Source organism: Neodiprion fabricii, chromosome 6, assembly GCF_021155785.1.
Source record: "Neodiprion fabricii isolate iyNeoFabr1 chromosome 6, iyNeoFabr1.1, whole genome shotgun sequence".
Taxonomy (NCBI): domain Eukaryota; kingdom Metazoa; phylum Arthropoda; class Insecta; order Hymenoptera; family Diprionidae; genus Neodiprion; species Neodiprion fabricii.
This window is the reverse complement of record NC_060244.1, coordinates 28008750-28029930: the sequence shown is the minus strand read 5'-3', so window position 1 is coordinate 28029930 and position 21181 is coordinate 28008750. Positions and strand designations below refer to the sequence as shown.

Below are 21181 nucleotides of genomic sequence, written 5' to 3'. Positions count from 1 at the left end.
TATGTGTGCCACTATATATAATAATAATATACTCGAAAGAGGAAAAAATTGCAAATAACAAAACGATAAAACGAAACACTGTCAAATACACGCTCATACACTGCTAGTTTGATGTCTTATTTATCGTGTTCTCTGCAACCCTTCGTCCCAATCCTTGCAAATCGGAACGGTCATCGCGAAGGTAAGAGAAAAAAAATCGGCGGTGATTGAAAATTTCAGTATAACTGGGCTGGACTGTCTGTATAAAAAGATGGAGAAAGAGAAGAATACCGTTTAAAAGATATCCAGCAATTACGGTACCTTTATTATTAAATATGATTATTTCTATCGTATAAAAGGGATTTCATTCTATTCATCTTCATTACAATTTCCTCAACTAACATTTCTGGGTGTATTGAAACAGTTTTTTTTTCTCTTTTCGTAACTTCAGATCGAAACGTTGAGCTCGAATCGATTTTTGTGATCAAGTCGAATCCGCCGTTCGTACACAACTGCGACAATGCTCGAAGGAAATTTGGTCACGTCGTAAAGAGATTAGGAACCGAATGCACGGGGCATCGAGTTTAACGGTCGCCGCCGCATCAGCCGCGCCGGTTTGCACTCATGATTTCCAGATCAAACACTCGAGCGTGTTAAGAAGGAAGCGAAGGGGCCGAGAGCCGGTGCTTATGCCCGTCCTGGGCGGCCGGGTCCAACGAGGAGGTGAAAAGCTCGGGTGAGTTTTGACATTATTTGGGGAGCCCTCGAGACCCACTCCGGAGGAAATCAACGGTTGGAATTGGAGTGCCCGGCGCAGGGCGTCGCGGCGTCGGTCTGCGTGGGCCGCGGTGTGTGCCCAACCCCTTCAGCGCCCTAATGTCCCCTCGACCTGCAGGGATCAGGGCTGCGGTATAAGAGAGGAGTAGGCCTGTTTGATTTTATTTTTAGTACACCGCGCCGAGTAAATCGGTTTTTGGTTTTCCCGACACTTTCAAAGACTCGGGTTCGCCTCTTTTCTAGGTTCAAAAGATGGAAGAAAAAGGAAAAGAAAAGAAAAAAAAAAACAAGAAAAAAGAAACCGAGTAAAACGTGCTCCGCGTCCTAAGGACCTCGGGATAACTCGTTCCTCTTCTAAACTTACGATAATTACGGTCATTGGTTCGTGGTAACCGATAGCAATTAGCTTTCGGGGGAGAATTCTCGTTCATGTAAGACGAATTGTTAACGGACTCGGCTCTCTCGTTGCCTCTGTATTCCATATCTTAATTCGAGGGCATAAAAGCGGCCCGGACCGGCGGCCGGATTATAAGTTTAATTAAATTTAGTTTAGATCCGAGACACCGAGTTGTATCGAAGGGGGCCGGACTCACCGACCGACTGAATTTAGGATGCGGTGCGGGACGAGAAGAGGACAACGGGACCGGGAGCAAAAGGTACAATATGCCTGGTGACACAGGCCGACTTGCTTCCAATTAAGAGGCTGGCAATTAGTTTATCTTATCTCCTATTTGTTCAACCTGCGGCATTATACCGAGTCTTATACCGTACCGACATCCGTGGATGTACAATCGTCGAGGATATACGTGTAGGTATATCTTGGCATCTTTTTCCTTCATCCCGATCCCTTATCCCACGGACTTACTTTCTCACCCTCTGCACCGCCCTGGACTCGGTCGCTTCGAACCGCCGTCGAAACGTCGTTGCAATGCGTCCTCTTTGGCTGCCCGAACGCGATTCGAAAAAATCAAAGACTCGCACCGAAATCGGCACCTGGTTTCTGGTTTTTCGGCAAGCTCGATAGCGGCGAAGCATGAATAATATGTAACTGCGCCGGTGATTCGGCGGGATCGTCTGGACCACCCAAAACCTTCATAAATATACCAACCAACGAATTTGTGACAATTAAGAGAAAAACCCCGGACGACAATGCTGCGGGCTGTCGCCGAATATTTACGGTCAGGACGACGCATTGTCCTGATCCCTGGACCCCCTCCATTGTGTTCCTCCTCAACTTCCTGCTGGACACAGCGACGGCTGTCTGGCTAGCTGGGTGTATCGCGATATCGAGAATAGAGAGCCTCGGCTACCGTTCCTGAAGCCGAACACCCCGTCATTCACGCAATACGGGTAAGCAGTGCCTGAGATTTTATGGAGTTCGGAAAACGTCGGAAGTCGGCAAGGTAAAAAAGCCTTTTCAACTATCGCGTTGAGAACAAAACTGTAAGAGTTTCTTTGACCCTGATTCAATGAATGGGTTTGCAAGGGAGTCTAGTAGGTGAAATTCGGCGGTGAAGAAATTGTGCCGTTTCCAAGAGTTCCACATTTCGAGTATCTCAAATTCAAAGCACCAGTCGTTAGTTGTCGGTGCAATTCCAACCGCGATAAGAATTTGGGTTAACTGCGTTGTATGCTCGCGAGAACTGGAATAAGTACAATTTTTAAATTCGTGGATTCTCAAGCTGCATGGGACGCCAGTTTCCGCGATGCACACGTACCTATACGTATAGAAGATAACAGTAATGACGGTGACGCACCGCTGAATTTATTATTCGCTTCTGGAACTGCCGTCGAGACCGCATTGCCCAACTAATAAAGTAGCAAAGTCGAGGAAGTAATGTAAGGCGTACCGCACAGAATCTGAAATCGCGTATTCCAAGAGAGTTTTATTCGGTTCTTTGCTTCTCAGCTTGTCGATCCTTGTCGAGACGCAATGCAACGAGATCAGCATAGAAGATTTTTTACACTCTGAAATATTTTGTTCAGGGTGAATTGAGAAAACAGGGTCTATTCGGTTCAGTGTTGGTTTATATGCAGCCTTCGACTTGAATGGACGATTTATGGCTCTTCGAGTCGCCCCACGTAACGTTAAACGATTTGCAAGTCGCATTTACATCGCCCGCCACTTTTTAGGCGAGGATACTTACGACGCTGTCAGAGATTCCGATCAAGCGCGTACCATCAATTATCGTCGAGCCGATTCCCTGCCAGGGGGGACGTTCCTTAATCATCCGGAATGACGCAATGACACAGATCTTCCTCGAGAGCAACGAAACGTCGAGGACACCGTGCGTTTATGGTCAATTAAAAATCACATGGAAGGTAGCCGGTGGGATGTTTGATGGGACTAATTGGAACTGTATTATAATCGTGATACCGATTCCTCGAATTCTTCGCTCTCCGCTCTTCGCTGAGGAAAAATGAAGACCGAAAAAAAGGGATATTCGACTGACGTGCACGATGATGCTCGCATGCCTAAACTGTAGCGTCGCATTCTTTTACTCTGACCCGTAAATGTGCTTAAATTGAGACGTACCACGTTCTCGTGAGATGAATACCAAGTGGGGAACGGGGTATGCTAATATGTCCTATTCTCTCTATCTCTCTCTCATCTTCGACGGATTGACATCCACGTCGGCTGCCTGAAGTCACGAAGCGTGCTCGACGACGCGAGAACAAGCTCGGAACTTGCCCAGCGCTGGTTGTACATTCGCCGCTCTGCGTTCGGATTCTAGGCACGTAGGTACGTGGAAGAGGGAAAATCTGTTTTATAAGGTACTCGCGTGAAATAAATTTGGCTACCACGGACAGACAGATTCCCTCCACCCGCAGGCACGTAAGTGATTGTCGTTCGACAGCGGTGTTTCTTTCGGGTTAGCCGTTGACTCGAAACCGCCAATTTTCGGAACCTCATCCTCCATTAATCTCAATTAGGAAATTGAGGATTCGGGGGTGAAATTAAGACATCGCCAAACGCGAGGCCGCAGGTAGGGATGAGAAATCTTAGAGAATGAGAGAAAGTGAGTGAGAGAGAGAGAGAGAGAGAGAGAGAGAGAGCTCGAAACTCGAAGACGCAAAAGGCGAGGGATGAGGACTATTGATTTTGCGTGTGGCCCGGCAAGTCCTGAGGACAGATAAATCTTGACGTAGGAATTTCCTGATTGAGGCCCGCCGGGAGTTAATTGGTTGAACGGAATGAAATGCTCCGATTTTGGTAATCGTTCTTTATCTGACCATTATCCGTAATGGCGACCTTTCGAACGTCCGGAAACGCTATACTATATCGATCCTAAACGGTTGCACACCGACCTTGCCCCCTGTTCCCAAGCTGCCCGAATTCAAACAAAGAAAAATCCTCGAGGATAACTCGTGAAACGAACAATTTACTCTCTGTACTCTGCAGCGTCACGCAGGGACTGAAATCGCGGTGCGGAAACGTGAAACAATGCTCGCTTGGCTCAATTTATGCGACTACTTATTCAGCTGTGTAAGTGAAACGGGGATCGGTGTGAAACATTTTCGGGAGGCGAGGTCGTCAAAGGTGCGTGTAAAATAAAAGAACGCGCACATCGTGCCCGGCTAATGTAATATCCGCGGTCCAATGTCAAGTCCGGCATGTCCAAACCATGGTTCAGCAGATGAACAGCAGCGACGGCAAGCGCGCGTACGCAAGTATAAGTAATGTCTGTTATTTGCCGGGTATTAGTTTTTGCGCTGGCTTAAGTTCTCGTCGTCGTAAAGCGGGGCACAATTGCCTGTCCCTTATCCCGTAACCCCGTCGTACCTTTTCGCGGACACCTTGCGTTACAGGCAGCGCCTTTATGTACCAGTTCGCATTAATTTTCACGAACACAATCGATGCATGATGCAGCGAGAGAAGAAAGAAGAAGACGAAATCGTAATTGGCACCGTCAAGGGTTGCGGGCATCGTGATTTGAGGGAGGGACTGTCGAATTATTCTCTTTCGAACCTGGATAATTCGTCAGAATTCTTCGCCCGCGGGACGCGAACTCCTGGAGATCTCCCTTGGCTAGAGGGTGGACCGACCCCGAAATTCCAATTTCACATCAAGTACCACTTCGGCTTGAAAGCCGGTCCTTGAATCCTCCCGTAGCGTGTAAGCTCAAGAGGGTCCTCGATCCGCGTCAATGTGGACGTATTCGATTAAAATTTCGCAATCAGGCTCGGGAGCCGTTTTTGTGTCACAATACCGAATAAGGTCCGTTTATCGAGCGACGTGAATGACGTCGATGATGAAATTACAAAGCAATCGTGGAGCGTGTCGAGCCTGATCAAGGCAGGTCGGTCATAAGAGGCTCCGACATCTCCCGTCGAGTGGATCAGATAAAACGCTTTCCGGAATAACAACCTTTCTACGTGCACATGTGCATTGCAGGCATTGTCAAAGCCGCGCCGCATTGCGTACGTCAGACCGTCGCCGCCGCGCCTTTTAGCCGCACGGACACGAGAGGACCGAGTGTGAATTGATTTGCGGTGGACCGCAGCGTCGCGTGGGCCTTGCGGAGGCGCCACCACGACATTCCTGCGTTTCCGGAATATCCGCCTGGTGCCATCATCCTCCGACCGCAAGCCCGATCTCGCGTATACGCATGCACGTACCTATTAGCACATATGCGCGAGTGCTAACAGATGCGATTAATCATTGATTAGGAAAGTTTCGATGTGTTTACATTCATCTTTTTTTTTCGCTTTTTTTCTTTTCTTTTGGAATCTTGGCGACAGTCTATCCCAGAAGCGGTACTTGAGCTGTCTATTTTATGGTACAGTTTATCAGATTGGGAACCAAGCGTAACAAACGTGCACGGAGCTCGCAGATTCGGGCTTAGATAGGAAGAACGGGCTTCAGCGTTTGAGGTGGAAATTAGGAACACCATCGACAGGTGAGACGGATGCGTACGATGAATGTCTGATTCTTTTTACTTCTACAATCCTGCGCAGCACCGTGACGCTAAAAGCTTGGGCGACACGCCGCTACATCAGAGATAAAATAAGAACATCGGTGAAAACTAGAAGCACTGTAACTGGCGTGCTCCAATCTTCTCGGTACCTCCAAACCTGCGATGCACTTAAGCATCCGGTATCAGCTACTGATGTTGATTGAGCAAGTTCGGAATGGAGAAGTAACATGGATGTGGGTTGGTTAATTAGCGGGATAAAAATTTATCTACGACTCGTACAGAATTTCCCTGCGTAGGTATCGTATTCTGTATTCTAAACTCATCAGCTTTTGATTGACATGCTAAAATTTTTCCATCTTGTCGGTTGGCTTTTCCGCAAACAGGTCGAACGATCTGGGGTAATTACACGAATACACGAATGCGCCTGTAAAGTAGAATAGTGCGGAGGTAGAATCCAGTGGAATTTTGACCCCGCCCGAAGTACGTATCGTAACTTCTGTAGGCTACAAAACGCATGTCTTCTTAGCCTTTGAACCTGAGCAGCAGCTCATGAAAGTTGGTAATTAATTTCGGTGATTACTATCTTCCTCGTAATGAACCGCACGTTTTCTGTGTACCGACCTGCGTACGCAAGGCACCTAAGTACCCGAGAGGCTTCTCCTTATCGCGTCAACCCAAATACCTCCGATTCCTTACAGAGGTCGTTTGCTCGAGAGGTTCAGGATTCGGAACAGGCTGTTTTATGACCAACGATCGCCAGTGCTAAACTAATCAGTGATAGCCATCACCGTTCTTCGTATTCTGGCAGATAAAATGGAGGAAAAAAATAAGAAGCGAAACAAGGGAATATCAAAAGAATTGTTCAAATCCACCATCGTATCGAAAACGAGGAAGATCGGAGAGGAGACCCGGTTCGGATCGCGTGGGCGTACGGAGATGCGGCTTGATTACGCTCTCCTCCGCGGAGTCGCGTGGCGCCCCCTCCGCCCCCGAAACCCGGGTCTGCCCCAGCTAGGGCCCCTTGTAACTCCTTCTTTCTCGTGCACATAAAATACAACCTGGAATTTTAATAAGCCCGCCATTGTGCCGGGGACGCGCGGGTTCCCACAGATTTTTGTCGGAGACAACGGCCTCGGCCACGAGGCAATCCAAAGCGATGCAACAATGTCGAGGAAATCGTGCGCGCGCTAAGACGTCGGATAAAAATCCCCGGGAGAAACAAGGGCAACCCTTTGGGGGTGGGCTGGGCCCTGTTAATTAAGGGGCTCCCTTCCGAAATTCCGGTTGTCAACTTCGAGGATGGACGTGGCGGGCTGTCGCAACGTGATGAAGAATGGAGAAAAAGAGTACAAATTGTTGATTATACGTTTTTTTTCCCCTTCATCTTTGTTGTAAGGTCAAATGTGAAGAATGGAAAAAAATGACAGACACGTATAGAAGGTACATCTTGAAAAGAGGAACGTATGTACAATTTTTTATCTCGAATCGTAGTTGAGTATCAAGCGCGTGATCGCTGACGAATTCCTTTTACTGAAAATATAAGCAGATTCAGGAAATTCGATAGAGAACGTCGGGAGTGGCGATTTTTCAAAAGACTCTTTAATGCATGCGCGGTGCTTGCGTGCGTGCGTCTGAAAGATGGTTAGGGTAGATAAATTTCGGTAGCGACTTCTAGACGCGTCGAGTCCCATTTGTAGGAGTTACGCTAGGTTGGGTTGATAATTTTTTAAATGCGTATATCTCGTAGGCGTTTTTTTTTTTTTTTCCTCCACTTCTTTTCTTCGGCATCGTGCTTTTCTCCCGTTTCTTTAAATTTTAATTGACCAACGCGGACCCGGTGTCCTCGGGGACGAAACGAATACATCAGACGGGGTCTTCGGGTTAGATAACGTCAATTAAACCGGCACGCGACGGAGCCGAGGAGTTGCCAAAGTCACTGCGCCGCGCATATATAGCTTAGGCACATACCGCGGGGATCAGAGACGAATTGACGTAATATAGTGGATGGGAGAAATTTATAAATTAATAAAATTATAGCGTGCCGGAGAACACTGTGGGAGAATCCCGGCTAGCGGGGATAAGAATATCCTCGAGACGTCAATTTCGAAGGCGAAGGAGAAGATCCCGCGCTCTGCCTGGAGTACCTACGTAGGTTCTACCTTGTAGAACCCGCGTGTGTACAGCACCGCGTTTAACACACGCGTCCATTAACCGGCGACAAATTAAGAAAATTTTCATCAACATTTCTTAAACTCAGCCAATAAAAATTCCAATTAAAAATCCCTCGTCGGCAGTGCCTGCAGTCTTGGGTATAGGTACACGGTTCTCCTTCTCTCAGAGAGGCCGAACGAGATCTACGCGCGAGATTAGCGCCGGTAGGCGATGCAGAATTTCATCTCGACGCTAGCCGCCGGCTTTGATGTCGAAAGATGAAACGACGATACGGTTACCAAAGTTGTGAGTATTGTGCCGTCTTCATCGAGCCTGTCAAAATATGTACGCATAGCCATCCGCTGGTGCATGAAATAGAGGCAGGTATATCTGCCTGTCTATCGGCTCACCTTGCCGAAGTCGTCGCGTGTCAAGAAACCCGCCGTATATTTCAATTCTCCATCGCCTCGGAATCGATATTCGAAAATTATCCCTCCGGTCGAGCGTGCCTTGAGAGTCAAATATTTACCTAACAAGCGTCGGTACTTCTCCTCATAATTCAGCGTAGAATCTTTGCCGGTGAAGTGAAGACACTCCGGCCGGGTGAAGAAGAGGAATATATTTACTCTATTCTAGATCAATCACGCGCTGAAAGCACTCACGAGTATTACGCTTGAAACATGCAGTTGTAGAAAGCTTGTAAAGTAGGCACTATGAAAACCCGATGAATATAGAAGGCAAACGGTACGGCAAACATCGCGGTACAGAGATACCAGTGAAAGTGATAATGATCAGATTGAAAGATGATGATGAGGACGAAAAGCAGCGTATAACTCACAATTAAAATCTCGAATCAAAGGTCAGGCGCAAATGAAATTCCGGGACGAGATGAGGATGAAAAATCGAAAGAAGAGTTCCCGAGCGTAAACACGATGGTAGGGTCGATCGATCGTTAAGATAATATCCACGTCAGGGTAGTGAGGAATATTTACACATCACTTTTCAACCAGTGACTGCAGTCGTGTGAAAAAAATGACTCAGCGATTTATTTCGTTCTCCAATTCTGCCCCCTTCTATCCGCACGAATATCTCTGTCCTGAGAAGAAGACGCCGAATACGAATTTCATCCCGGTGTCTTCCGAGGTTTCATCTTACTTTTTCTAAATGGATTGGTCACGGAGTCCAGCGCGAATCGACTTGTCTACCGAGAGAATAACTGGACCAGAGCGGCGGCGACCCTTCCGAGGCGTGGCAGCTGTATGATGTCACAGACGGTGTGAGGGCGCCTGGCTCCCGCCGAATTCAATGGTCTCTCTATTGTTATTTATTTCACTAGGTGTGACACCCATTGGTTGGTCAGCGCCCACGACTCGACGCGTAAAATCTGGACCAAGTAGGGCGCCGGATCAGTTGACCAGATTGTCGTCGAGACTTCTCGCCCTTTCCCTCGACTCGTTCTTGCCACTCCGGAGTAGTTCCTGGAAAAGAAGGGGTACGCCCTGCATCTGCGAATTCCCATTTCCGTATTTCGCTGTCGGAAGCCGACGCCTGCGGGCGGAATTGGGAGGCGAATTCAACCGGCCGTGAATTGCAGAGACTCATTTGATAACCGGGTTATGCCCACGGTTAACGATTCCTTGACAAGTGAGAAAATTGGTTCATCACGAATTTGGCGATCAAATTGATTGTCCGATTTTTTTTAATCTTGATTACAACTGAGGCGTTCGATGATTGAAGCGATATCCGTTTGACGAACGTTCGAGGTACGGTAGTCCATCGATCACTTCGCGCTGTTGCTGCTGCTGCTGCACCCACGTTCCCGAAATTTCTTATTATTTTGCGTTCGACGATAGAGAGTGGGGATTGTAATCCGCGGTATAATTTAACGGGCTGTACGTGATTTATGTAATAAGCTATTGATTAACCCACGGCTGTCCAGATGAAGACATAAACTTGTTATTCTCCTCAGATATGCGTTGTTCTGGAAGGCACGAACCGGCCAACGGAAACGCTACGCCGAGGATCCGTCAAGATAATTTATTAGCATTACTCGGCCAAGTACGAGTGAACGAGTAGCCAACCTTATTGGCAGGTAAAACGCGCGTGCACGAAGTATAAGCCGCGCTCACGTCACTCGCAATCAATGCCGACCGCTTCGTTTATCTTTATTCCCGTTTTTATTGCAGATTAAAATTAGCTATCCAAATTTCGCACTACTCGTTTCACGCACAACTACGGAACGGGCCTTCGTCCTCCCGCCTCGTCTGATCAAGTCTGATGAAATTCACCCGGTGCACGGGATGCCCTTTTCAGTCTACCCGATCATTCTTCCCCGAAATCGCCACTGGCGCGGCGGAAATTTGAAAGCTCTGAAGCCTTCTCTCTCCATCCCGATCGTCGTCGAAACATTGGAGTGAAAACGCGTACCTACCCAGAGCCGAACGTCGATCGTGATTGCTAGATTTATCCTCGTACAAAGAGCAGCGCATAAACCAATCTGGACGGTAACTCCGGACCACCGGCCGAGCCTGTGTGTTCGGACAAGAACAATCCTCCGGCAACGAAATACCGCCGTGATATCGTTGGAACACCGATACGAGCAATATACCACGGGATCCGATACTTGGATCACCTTTGTCACGGCCCTGCTTACGCGCATGTTCGCTTGTCCAAGCGGAGCTAGGATTGGGACGTGGGTCAGAGCCTAGGAGCAGGTCCACCCATAGGAATCCCGAGCCCGAAGGCAGTCGTGGTAAATATCTACTTTATCAATTCCCAGACCAAGCCTCGAATCGTGTCCGGCATTAGAGCTGGGAAGACGTGAATCTCCAACCGGAGAAGAGCTGGGCGACACGGTGGTTGGGGCTCAATTTTCTGCAAGTTGGCCTTGCGGAATGAGATTTGCGAGAGAAGCATTTCACTCTCGGAGGAGCTGGTTTAATGGGGCATCATGGTGCAGAGGTGCGCGGCGGTGGCCCACACCGATTTCTAATTACTGCCGCTAATGTGATACACTTGGAGTCAGTGTCTCTCCCGCGGTTCCAGCCGCTCCTCAACCGTCAACAAAGGGGAATAATCTCAAACCCGCGACCGTGCCACCGATTGAAGGACCCTGCTCGGAGTCTACGGCCCAAACCGGGCTTTACGACCCTGCGCAGCGCCAGGGCGGTTAACCTCTGGGTCCTGCTACGTTCGACCTGGTATCCGTTCGCTACTGGGAACTTCGTTCATACTGGCCGCGAAAGACGAGGGAAAAATGAACGTCGTAACACCTTCCCAAAGAATCCACCGTCGGACATCACAAACCTTACAGGGTGTTCGAATAATCGCGTGAAACACTCGTTCATCTAGATATCGTTCCGGACCGGAAAAGCGGAACAAACCGCTTCAGGGCTTAGGACAGACAGCCACAATTTGTCATTTGGAACACTGGTGCTCTCGTCGATGTCGAGACAACGCGGTCAAACTTGAAGATTCATTTTTTACACCGAGGAACGAATTGCTCCTCATACTCCGCATCTCTTCCTACTTGGAGGCCGTCACATTGTTATTAATAGGATTGAACCTGCATCGTACTAGAGAGTGACAGGAACCTCGGGGAGCGTGTATCGTGCGTGTTTTTCTGTCGCCGTAACTGCTGGAAGTGTGGAGATGAAGATGTACGAGTCACCAGACGTTGGAGTAACTCGTTAACCTCGGACTTGCGATCGGGTGTGTTTTCGCCCGCGCGTACCTGCGAATCTAATTCAGCTTTCAGGGGCGCGTAAGGGATGTGGGAAAGGCGTTAGCCGCGCCTTATACCGGGATCAGGAAATTTCACGGCGTCGTTCGAATTTCCCGTCTGGTAGAGTTCCGCCCCTAATATCCTCTCGACATGTAATTCTGACGTCTCGGCATTCTCCCGGGGGATTTTACGGTTGGGGTACGGTAATTAAATATGGCTACGTGGTGTCTCAATCACGCTGTAACAGCTTGGCAGCCTAAAAACCCGCCTTGCTTCAAGGTGCGAACAAAAATATAACACGCGCGTACCTAGTTATAATTTCTCTTGTAATTTTCTCTGGCCAACGCAGCTACGTCGACGATACCATTCCAAGTCTCCAAGTCCGTATCGTTAGTTCACCGAGGTATCCACACCGCGGTTTAAGATTCCGTGAAGTAAGCGCAGTGCAGGGAGTTGGTACACGCCATACGCCTCCGTTTACATCCCACGGCTGTACGCACCGCGGTAATAAAGTAATTGCGGCGAAAAGAATCCCTTTGAAAGCGTCGGCAGCAAGGTTTAATTAAGACATCATCAGCTCGCTCGGTGATTGCGGTTATGGCTTACGGGTTCTTGGTAATCGCGGCAAAGTTTAGCACTAAAATACTCGCCTTACGTGACCCTGCGGCTCGCTAAGAGTTCCTCGCTTAAGCTAATCGAGAGTGCAAAACGATCCACGTTGCGATAGGGAAACGTGATTATTTCGTCTAGGTACTTGAGGAAATTGATAGTACGCGCTACAATCTTGATGGTACGCTACACCGCAGCCCGACACTTGGTGTTGTGTACGTGTAATTTTATAGGGGTGTGCCTGGATTGTGAACAGCACTGTCCGGCTGTATCACTTCAGCGTCACCTTCGTTAAAGTTTCGTCGCTACACTCGGGAATAAGAATAATTTTACGGTGCGGTAGTACCTGGGTTGTGACCAGCGGCGTCAATGTCTGTCGGTGCAACGGTAAAATTGGTGTGGAAAGGACTCGGAAGTCCAACAAGAGGCGTTATAGCGTGTAACATCATCGAACGAACGACGGTGAATGATGGAATTGAATTTCTGGATCGTTGAAGAGGCGTTCGGATGACGCGGGTGGTATTTTTGTGGGTAACGAAACACAGGCTTTGTCTACTCGGGTCCCCCGCGTCCTGCGAGCAGAGGCATATAACGCACTGTACGACGCGATAAAACGAAATTTCGTTAGTAGCTCTTTTGAGGAGCAGCAGCGCAGCGCGCGCTCGGTAGTCGACACCCAAAATTCCCGGCAGTGTCCACCGGGCTGTCGACCGGCACCCAGCTCTATAAATTACCGGGAATGCCGCGTGCGCAGGCCTTATAAGGTGGCCAGTATTTTATTTCCGAGTTCTAAAAGTTAAAACGAAATCGTTCCGGCCGTGGGGAGAAGAAGTGATGGTCGGTAGTTGAACCTCTCGGCTTAAGGCAGCTGGTTGGCCGGGGTACCGTGCCTACATACCTACCTTAAACCTTCCCTGCAATCGGCGTCCATCTGAGCGGGGGACGCGAGCTACGAGTTTCGGTACCGGTATCAAATATACGCGACAAAAGTTCGCCAATTATTTCTTCCAGCTTCGGCCTCGATCTCGAATCCGCGTTGTCCGTAGGTGCGGGTAAATTACGGTCACATACCCGGTCCCCGACTTGACTATCGCTCGGTGGGTTTTACACCCCGGAGCGAGGTGCCCTCGAGGGAAGATCAATTTTCGAGACTTTACAACCTGGCCAGAGGTTCGTCTTTGATTTATCCATCGAGATGAAGCCCCAGCTCCAGGATCGGAGATCCACGTATATGGGTATAATACCTGCCACGGACATAATATATGTTTAATATGTGCATGCATCCACTTTTGTCTTGCGTAACTCTTTCAGCCTGGCTGTGCGTGGAGTTCAGAGAAGATGAATTTTTATCAATCCTCTTCTTTTTTTTTTTTAACAAAAGCAGGCGAAGGGGGGCAGGAGTTTTTCCATCTTGAGCCTCGGACCGCGCCGCTGCTTCGAATCGGCAATCGCGTCCGACTGTACCGTGTCCCTTTAAGGGGAGGTTATCGATCTCTCGATCTTGTCTCGGATCTTGGATTATCGGTGTATAGCGCCATGCCGTTACGTTGTACGACCTCCCTTTTCGGCGGGCACAGCGTGATCCAAAAGTCGTCTTCCGCGGTAAAACCACCGGCTTCTGATCCGCGTTCCGCGACGATAACGCTGATCGCGTACGGAGGAATCCAGTGATAATCCGAAGGACAAGCGTGCAGCGAAACACGTGACTCCGTCTGTAGATCCTAGTCATTGGTGACGTTTTTTTGGAAATTTTTCGAGCTGGTTGTTTTCGGAAAGGAAGACCGGGAGTCGTGCATTCCACGAGAGATACGGTAAGAGACGAAATTAATGACACGCCAAAGATTAATCTCGAAACACTTTGGAGTGAATCTGTGTTGGAGCGCAGCCGCGATTGGACCTCGAATTTACCGATTATTATGGCCGATAATCGAAACGAAAGGCAAACAATCCTATTAGGCATTACGGGATTTTGAATCACCCTGTACCCATTCACAAACTTATGTACGTATTATGATCGTATATTTACACGATAAGCAGGGGCCAGCAGCCTCTCCGAGAGTTTCGGCTCTACCTGCCGCCACGGTTGTTCCGCCCACGCGGACCTATATACAACCGATCAAGAATGTTGCTCGTGTTTGACTTCTTTCTTCGGTTTTTTTCAGTTTCTCGATATCGTTTCCCCTTATTTTTCTCAATTGTTTCTTCTTCCTCGTTTTTTCTTTCGTCATACACACGTGTGTATTCGACATTGTTTTATGGTCAACCGTCTAGTATTACCGTATATTAGCGACGACCTTTCTCCCGTAAAAATATCTTATTTTTATGTCCGTCTCATCCTTCTTCAGATTATCACGATATAACCAGTTTCATCCGATGTACTCAAGACGCCCGGCACCACCGGCCAAGCGCCATGCCTGCGGTAAGACCGAGAGAAGTGGAAGAAAAAACATTGAAAAATACTCGGTGAAATCAACTATGTCACGATCAATTTTTACTATCGAGTCTTAAATTTCTCCGAGCCTATAACGACTGTCCCGGCTTCGAATTTCGTACCGATTAAGTGCTCTTTCCACACGCCGCCGGAAGTTGGGTCATCCCGTTGGTCCTTTCCTCGCGATATTCCCTTTCGGCGAAGGGCTGGACGATCGCAGGATTCACCGCGTGACACGCTCGTCTGTGCGGCGATAAACTGGTCGACTCTCGGTCGAAGCTGCAACGGTAATTACACCATCTTGGATAGGAGCGCAGCGTGGATCATGCCAGGTGTTGATTTATTGCGTGTGAAGATCGGATTGGCTTCGGTAAGCTCGCTCGCGCGTCCTCCAGCCACGAGTCTTTGCCGTCCGTGAGTTTGTCATTCCTGATTTCAACCAGCACGAAGTGAACCCTGAACTCCGGACACTCGGTGCAGTGCCAAGTTCCGCTCGATGCGTGAAACTGTGAATTTCTAACACCCCGAATCGCAATTGACGCCTCGTAGCCGATCGAATTCCTGCTGGTATCGGAGCTGATGAGGTGCGACGAATCTTAAGGTTTCCAGTACGCCTGGAATTCCGGTATCTTTGACAATATCGATTCGAAAAGTGTTTCTTAAAGGTACCAAATTAGACAAGGAAAAGGACGCTCAACGTCATCCTCGGAAGAGATGTAAATACCAATTATCTGAAAATTACCGAAACTTAAGACCGTGGCATGAGATGGAACGATGCCGATAAGACGCGTTCGAGTGCAAAACCGATCTCCGATGTCGGACGGTAGTCTTATGCCCTGTCGGAGGAGGGCAGGTATGTGACGGTAGTATCGGTATCAGAAATATGACCGTAAATAACGAGAATAAAAATTCCATAAAAATACCGAGATGAGAAAGGTGGTAGCTGGCGGTAGGGCGGGGTAAGATGAGACGGAACGAGCGTGTACATAAGTCGAAAATAGGAGTGTTATGCACGCCACCGTGCAGCCGAGCGAGTACCGAAGCGCTAATTTGGTTTTACGTTTCAGAGTGATTATCTCTCCTCTCTCTCCCCTTGGCGAAACGTTATACGGATTTAAAAGACCCTTTAATTCGAAAGGAACGAGGCAGTTGACCGCGGCTGGCCCAACGGAGGGACGTTGGACGAGGATACGGACGGTCCTGAGACGTGGCCGCGTCGATGAGGCCCAAACGGACCTCACACAGTCGGAGTTTCACTCTTTTGGGTCAGGGAGCCTCTTCTGCCGGCTCTTCTCCCGCGCTTCCGAGGAGTTTCTCGACCGAGACAACGGCCTGCACTCGGCACTCGGCTCAACTTACTACCGAGAGAAACCATGTGATTACTGCACGGTCAAATTATACGATTTATCAGCTATATTGAATTAGAGATTGGGAATCATCCCGGCCGGGAACACGGAGCTATTCATAATTCGTGGTTCCGGGGACTCGACATCCAGTTGTTAAAATCGATCCTAGCTATTCCTCATCCCGCACTAAGTTACGATTCGAAGATTCTCCGAAGGGAAATCGGTCGACGTTGAGCTACTCTTTAACATTGACGATATTCAAGGGATTTCCAAGCAAGTGCAGCTGCCTCTCGGTTATATCATTTGCCTGCACGTGAACCTTAAAGAAAAAACGTGTTTGCTTGATATTTCTATACATTATTGACATGGGTATACTGCGTAAGTAGGTATACTTCATTATCCATAAACAGAAAAAGAGAATGCAAATCGTATAAGCGAGTTTGACCTCCTTTCTTAGGACAAAGAAATTTGGATCTTGGCGAATCTCAAATTCAACCTTTGACCTAATGTGATCTAATTTTTCCGGGCATAGAAATTTGCATTGGATATTTACCAAGGTCCGAATTCCTTCGTCCTGAAAATTTAGCTCAAACTGATTTACACTACTTGCATTCTCAACCTCTCATAGCTAAACTCTCCATAACTATTTTGATTTTTCAGCATAACCAAACGGCATAGTTTTTTATACAGAATGAAAATGCGTTCTTGTGGTATGTATTAATATTCCTTTTGGTCACGGTCACTTGTACTATAGGCATGTCAACTATTATAACAATTTGATGTTGGTAGAACAATAAATCGATGTCAAGGTCCTCGCCCGAAAAAGTATAATATAGACACTGAATACAATCATCTCATAATTTCAATGAAATCCGAACCGATATGTACCGATGTTACAAGAATTTTTTCTCGCAATACAAACACAACAGCCAAAATTTTTCTTCACTCTATGACGAAAAATCATTCTTTATTTCGTCTTTTGTCATGTCATTCTTGACCAGCAGGTAAATCCTGATGCCCATCGGTGGTTTTTGTCCAAGGTTTAGAAGGCCCCTAGGAGCGTATTATACTTGGTATACCGACTCTGCGTCAGCACAGGTACATACATTCAGATATACATGTATAAATATATATATATATATATATAGATATATATATAGATATATCCAGACTGCCGTATGTACCTGTAGAATAAACGGTGCCTAGGCCTAGGCGCAGGCATAATAAAGAGGCCCGAAGCCAAGCGGCCCCGCAGGACTCGGGGATGCCACCCGCTCGCCTTGGACCACTAATTCCTCGTTGCAGTAGTCAGGCGTATTCCGAGTCCGGAGATCTGAGCGGCAGGCCCGATGCGGCGATCCGGACCTCGGCTCACGTTGTTATAAAGAATAACCTTCTCATTAACGAGCGATTTCACGGCTAATTTACTATAATTACTAATTACTCGGCTGCGAGCTGCGATCTTTACCACGTGCCCGTGCCGCGTACCGCCAGCCTATACGTGTAGATACGTATTATATTATCCCTATTCCTTATTCCCCGTTCCCCATCCCCACTGCTTCGTTATCCCATGCACGGGTATGGTACGGTATAAACGCCCGTGTCGTTTAACGCGTGTTATACGCACGCGTTCACGTACGGAAATTTGTGCGCGCACACGAACCCGAGTGTTTGTATATGTGACACGGGTACACGTGTATGTAAGTATAGAATATTGAGAGAACAAACGTATGGCAGTGGAATGCAATTTGTATTCAAAGAGGTTTCCCTTCACAACTTTGCCTCATATGTACGTCGCCGCGTGCAAGCGTCGCGTCGACCCGTTAATAGCCGGTGGAACGTAGCTACGCACGCGTGCATGCATACGTACGTACGTACATGTATGTACATGTATATATACATTTAATATTATCATTTTCGACTATGTTCCTTGTGCCTTTTTTTTTTTAAATTTTTATATTCATTTTTTCGTTTGTTTTGTTTCGTTCATTCTTTATTTCCTCAAATTTTTCATCCATTCATTTATTTGTACATTTTCTTTTTTCCTCATTCTCTTTTATGTATCATTTATTTACGATCCATACTAATGACGCGTTATAAACGACTACGATCCTGCGACCGCGTATGTATGCGTGTAACTACTATACCGCATGTACTCCATGGGCGCGTATATATATTTATGAAATGGGGGTTTGGGTTTCGTTGGAAATCGCCCACCCACGCCTAGTTAGCACCTCGCCGGCTTGGGGAGACTCGAGGGAAATAGGCGGAGAAATTTAAGACAAAAATAACACGAAAATACCTACGGAGATTTAAAACTCGTAACGAATACTTGCGGAATAGTGGGAAAATATAAAATTCGAAGATCCTTTATTCACCAAGCCGTTGCTTCAAATTGCATCAAATACAAATTTAATGTTTCAATCACGAAACTCCGGTCAGGGAATTTCGTTTATAAAAATTCGACAAAGGAACGAATTGATTCGTGTCTCAATCACTTTGAGGATACGTATGAAAAATATTTTTTTCACGAACAGATTTAATACAAAATTGTTCGATCTATTTCACTAAATATATGGCTACCCGACTGGCAGGTGATTTGAACAGTTTCAATGAGATCGGGACAAGAGAATTTTACAGGTAAATTCAATTCTAAGTTTTACTCTTATACAAAATTCATTGCTCAGGTGTATGAAATAAGATTTGTTATTCACATAACTAGATATATAGATAGATGCAGTAATTTGAATTATGTATACGTATTAATACTTGTGGTCACTTTCAAATAAAGCGATTACAGATTTTCTTAATGCTGAATTTCAGTCAACTGACTAAGCAAACCAGATTTTCTTGGATTCAAAGTAGACGATAAAGTTTAATCGAGTGAAGTAACTTTCGTGTTTGTAGAAAAAATAAATAAAAATTCAATGTCTTCTTATTATTTAACCGATAACATTAAGTTTTTAAACATGCGGAAGGCAACACGGTGTAAGGCCAGGTAAATGAACAGACAGCGCCATCTATAACAGAAAGAAGGAACTTCAGTTCGCGTAACGCATCTTGTGCAGGTTACGTGGAAATAAGCTTCTTCTGTGACACGTGGTGGCTGTTGGCAATATGGGTATCTTTTTTACCGGCGCACTGGGAATCTGCGTTATAGATGGTTGCATTACCTTCAATGGCTTAAGCCCGTACCTTCATAATGGCGGGTAGGTTCAATCTACGAATTCAATCGTAAAACAGAGTTTCACGGTAAGTAAGTTGTGATGAACTTACCAAGCAGAAATTTCAGTGGAACGGTACAACGAGTAATCGTAAGCGTTTATTTGTTTCCCACAAATTGATTTGGAAATGAAAATGATTTTCAAGTGTAGCTCTGAAAGTGCTAGTGGAGCGTGTTCTAAATAATACACAACTTACTTACGAGCTGGCCAAGCTAAAATAGCGGTGACCTAATCCGATCTCGTGCAGTAATCTGCACGCGGTTGCAGCAGCCGCGGGAGAAATTCGCGAACCTCACTTCACCGCACTGCACTGGAGTTTTGAAAAAATTTGATCGATTTTCTGGCACTAATCGCGTTATCACATTATCACAACGGAGATTTTCACGCACGGCTTCCGGTTTCCGGTTCCAGCGAACATCTTTATAAACGACTGCTGCATAAGCGACTCGAAGTCGGCACCGAGAAACCCGAACTGCGACTGACTTGCATTTCGACTGGACGTTTAACTCCGGCTGGGCAAACGTGCGATTCTTGGTTGCGAATTATGGCTTGCAAAAATTTTTGTGCGACAGGAGCAGAGACTAGCGGTTTCTAGCCTCCGAGAATAACGAAGCTAATTGTTAACGGTCCAAAGGATTACCGGAGTTCCCGGAAGTGCGATGTACTCTGGGACGAGTTTTCCTCCTCTCTGAGACCGGGGGTCTCATTTCTTTCCGAGAAATTTTTGCAAGCTCCCGGCGAAGTTCTAAGTCGCACTGTATACTTCTGCCTCGTCGATATCGATATCAGCTTCGCTATCGCAAATCTACGGTTGAGTCAACCGTATTAATATCAATACTGTCATTGCCAAAAAATTACGGGTATACTCACACGTAGATGTTTTCCCCCCACCACTCAGGTCCATATTGACGATGACGTACATTCGTTAAATGCTCCGGTAAGTGCTCAGATTTTATATCAGAGCTACCGTTTAGCTATGATATTCGGAAACGTTGCAAGTAGATTAGATTTTCAAGATAATTGAATTGTGAGAATTTCAAACCTCGATTGCAAACGGCGAAGATTTTCTTCTTGGAATTTGGGATAAAGATTCGCTTGTGGTCCAACGCAAGTTGTATAATTTTTGATTCTGTCTTTGTTGCCAAATTGCAAGTTATCCTCCGAAACCCGGTGAAAACATTTAAATCCTCGATTGCCGCAAACCCAATGTTATCCAAATATTCATATCATCGTGATTGACACGCGAAAGAGATGCTGAATTTTGTACGAAAAAAAATTTGCATCGTCATGGAAGTGGTCACTTACCTGTATAAATTAAATATTCTGACGACAAGTTTAGAGATGTCAAAGACTGTTTAAACGGCTTAACGAGATGCGCATTTTCGGTGACAGGATGTCGATAAGCAATCGATGCCAACGTAATGGTTTCATATGGTAGTATCGATTGATTCTAGATTGCAAGACTCAAAGCTTCAGTCATCATAAATCGTCGGAGTACTTCGCAATCAGGCTTTGCTTATCTCCGATATCATGATTGCACGTACCTTAATAGAGAAGTCGGTGACGTTTGAACAGAATTGGGAGATAATTGGTTTCGAAAAAATTGTGTTTACGATGGTTGTCAGAAAAAAAACTCTGCTAGGTGTGGGGTTCGAACCCACGCTCCCAGACGGGAACCAGAACTTAAGTCTGGCGCCTTAGACCGCTCGGCCAACCTAGCTGCGTGGATTCAGGGAAATCGATGTAGTAGACATACTCAAGCACCGCTCTCATCTCATTCCGCAGTCATTATCAAGACTGGTAAGTGCATGTTTAGCTCCAAGTTTGATGTCTTTGTTTGGAATGGTTTATTATACCACCGCAAACGTCACAGATAACCGGTGCCGACTATTGACGCAATTGCAAATTCGGAAACAACGCGTTTATTTTTATTGATTGCGCCGCGTGCGTTTACAACCGATACGAACCGACTGATATCGTTAACGATAATGAGTGCTAGCTTTTTAATCATACCGTCAAAG

General features: G+C 46.7%; 1 long non-coding RNA gene and 1 other non-coding gene across 3 annotated transcripts in view; both read right to left on the bottom strand.

The window, feature by feature from the left end:
• The window catches only part of LOC124184675, a 79797-nt gene extending 59880 nt beyond the window's left edge, over window positions 1-19917 (bottom strand). The window contains exon 1 of one of the 2 annotated variants that reach the window (XR_006871238.1): window positions 19357-19917. This is a non-coding gene — a long non-coding RNA (uncharacterized LOC124184675). The remainder of the gene's footprint in view (window positions 1-19356) is intronic. The other variant, XR_006871237.1, reaches the window with a different exon arrangement.
• Window positions 19918-20796: 879 nt separating this feature from the next.
• Trnal-uaa lies at window positions 20797-20880 on the bottom strand. Its single transcript has one exon. It is a non-coding gene; the product is annotated as a tRNA-Leu (tRNA).
• Between the last annotated feature and the right edge of the window lie 301 nt (window positions 20881-21181).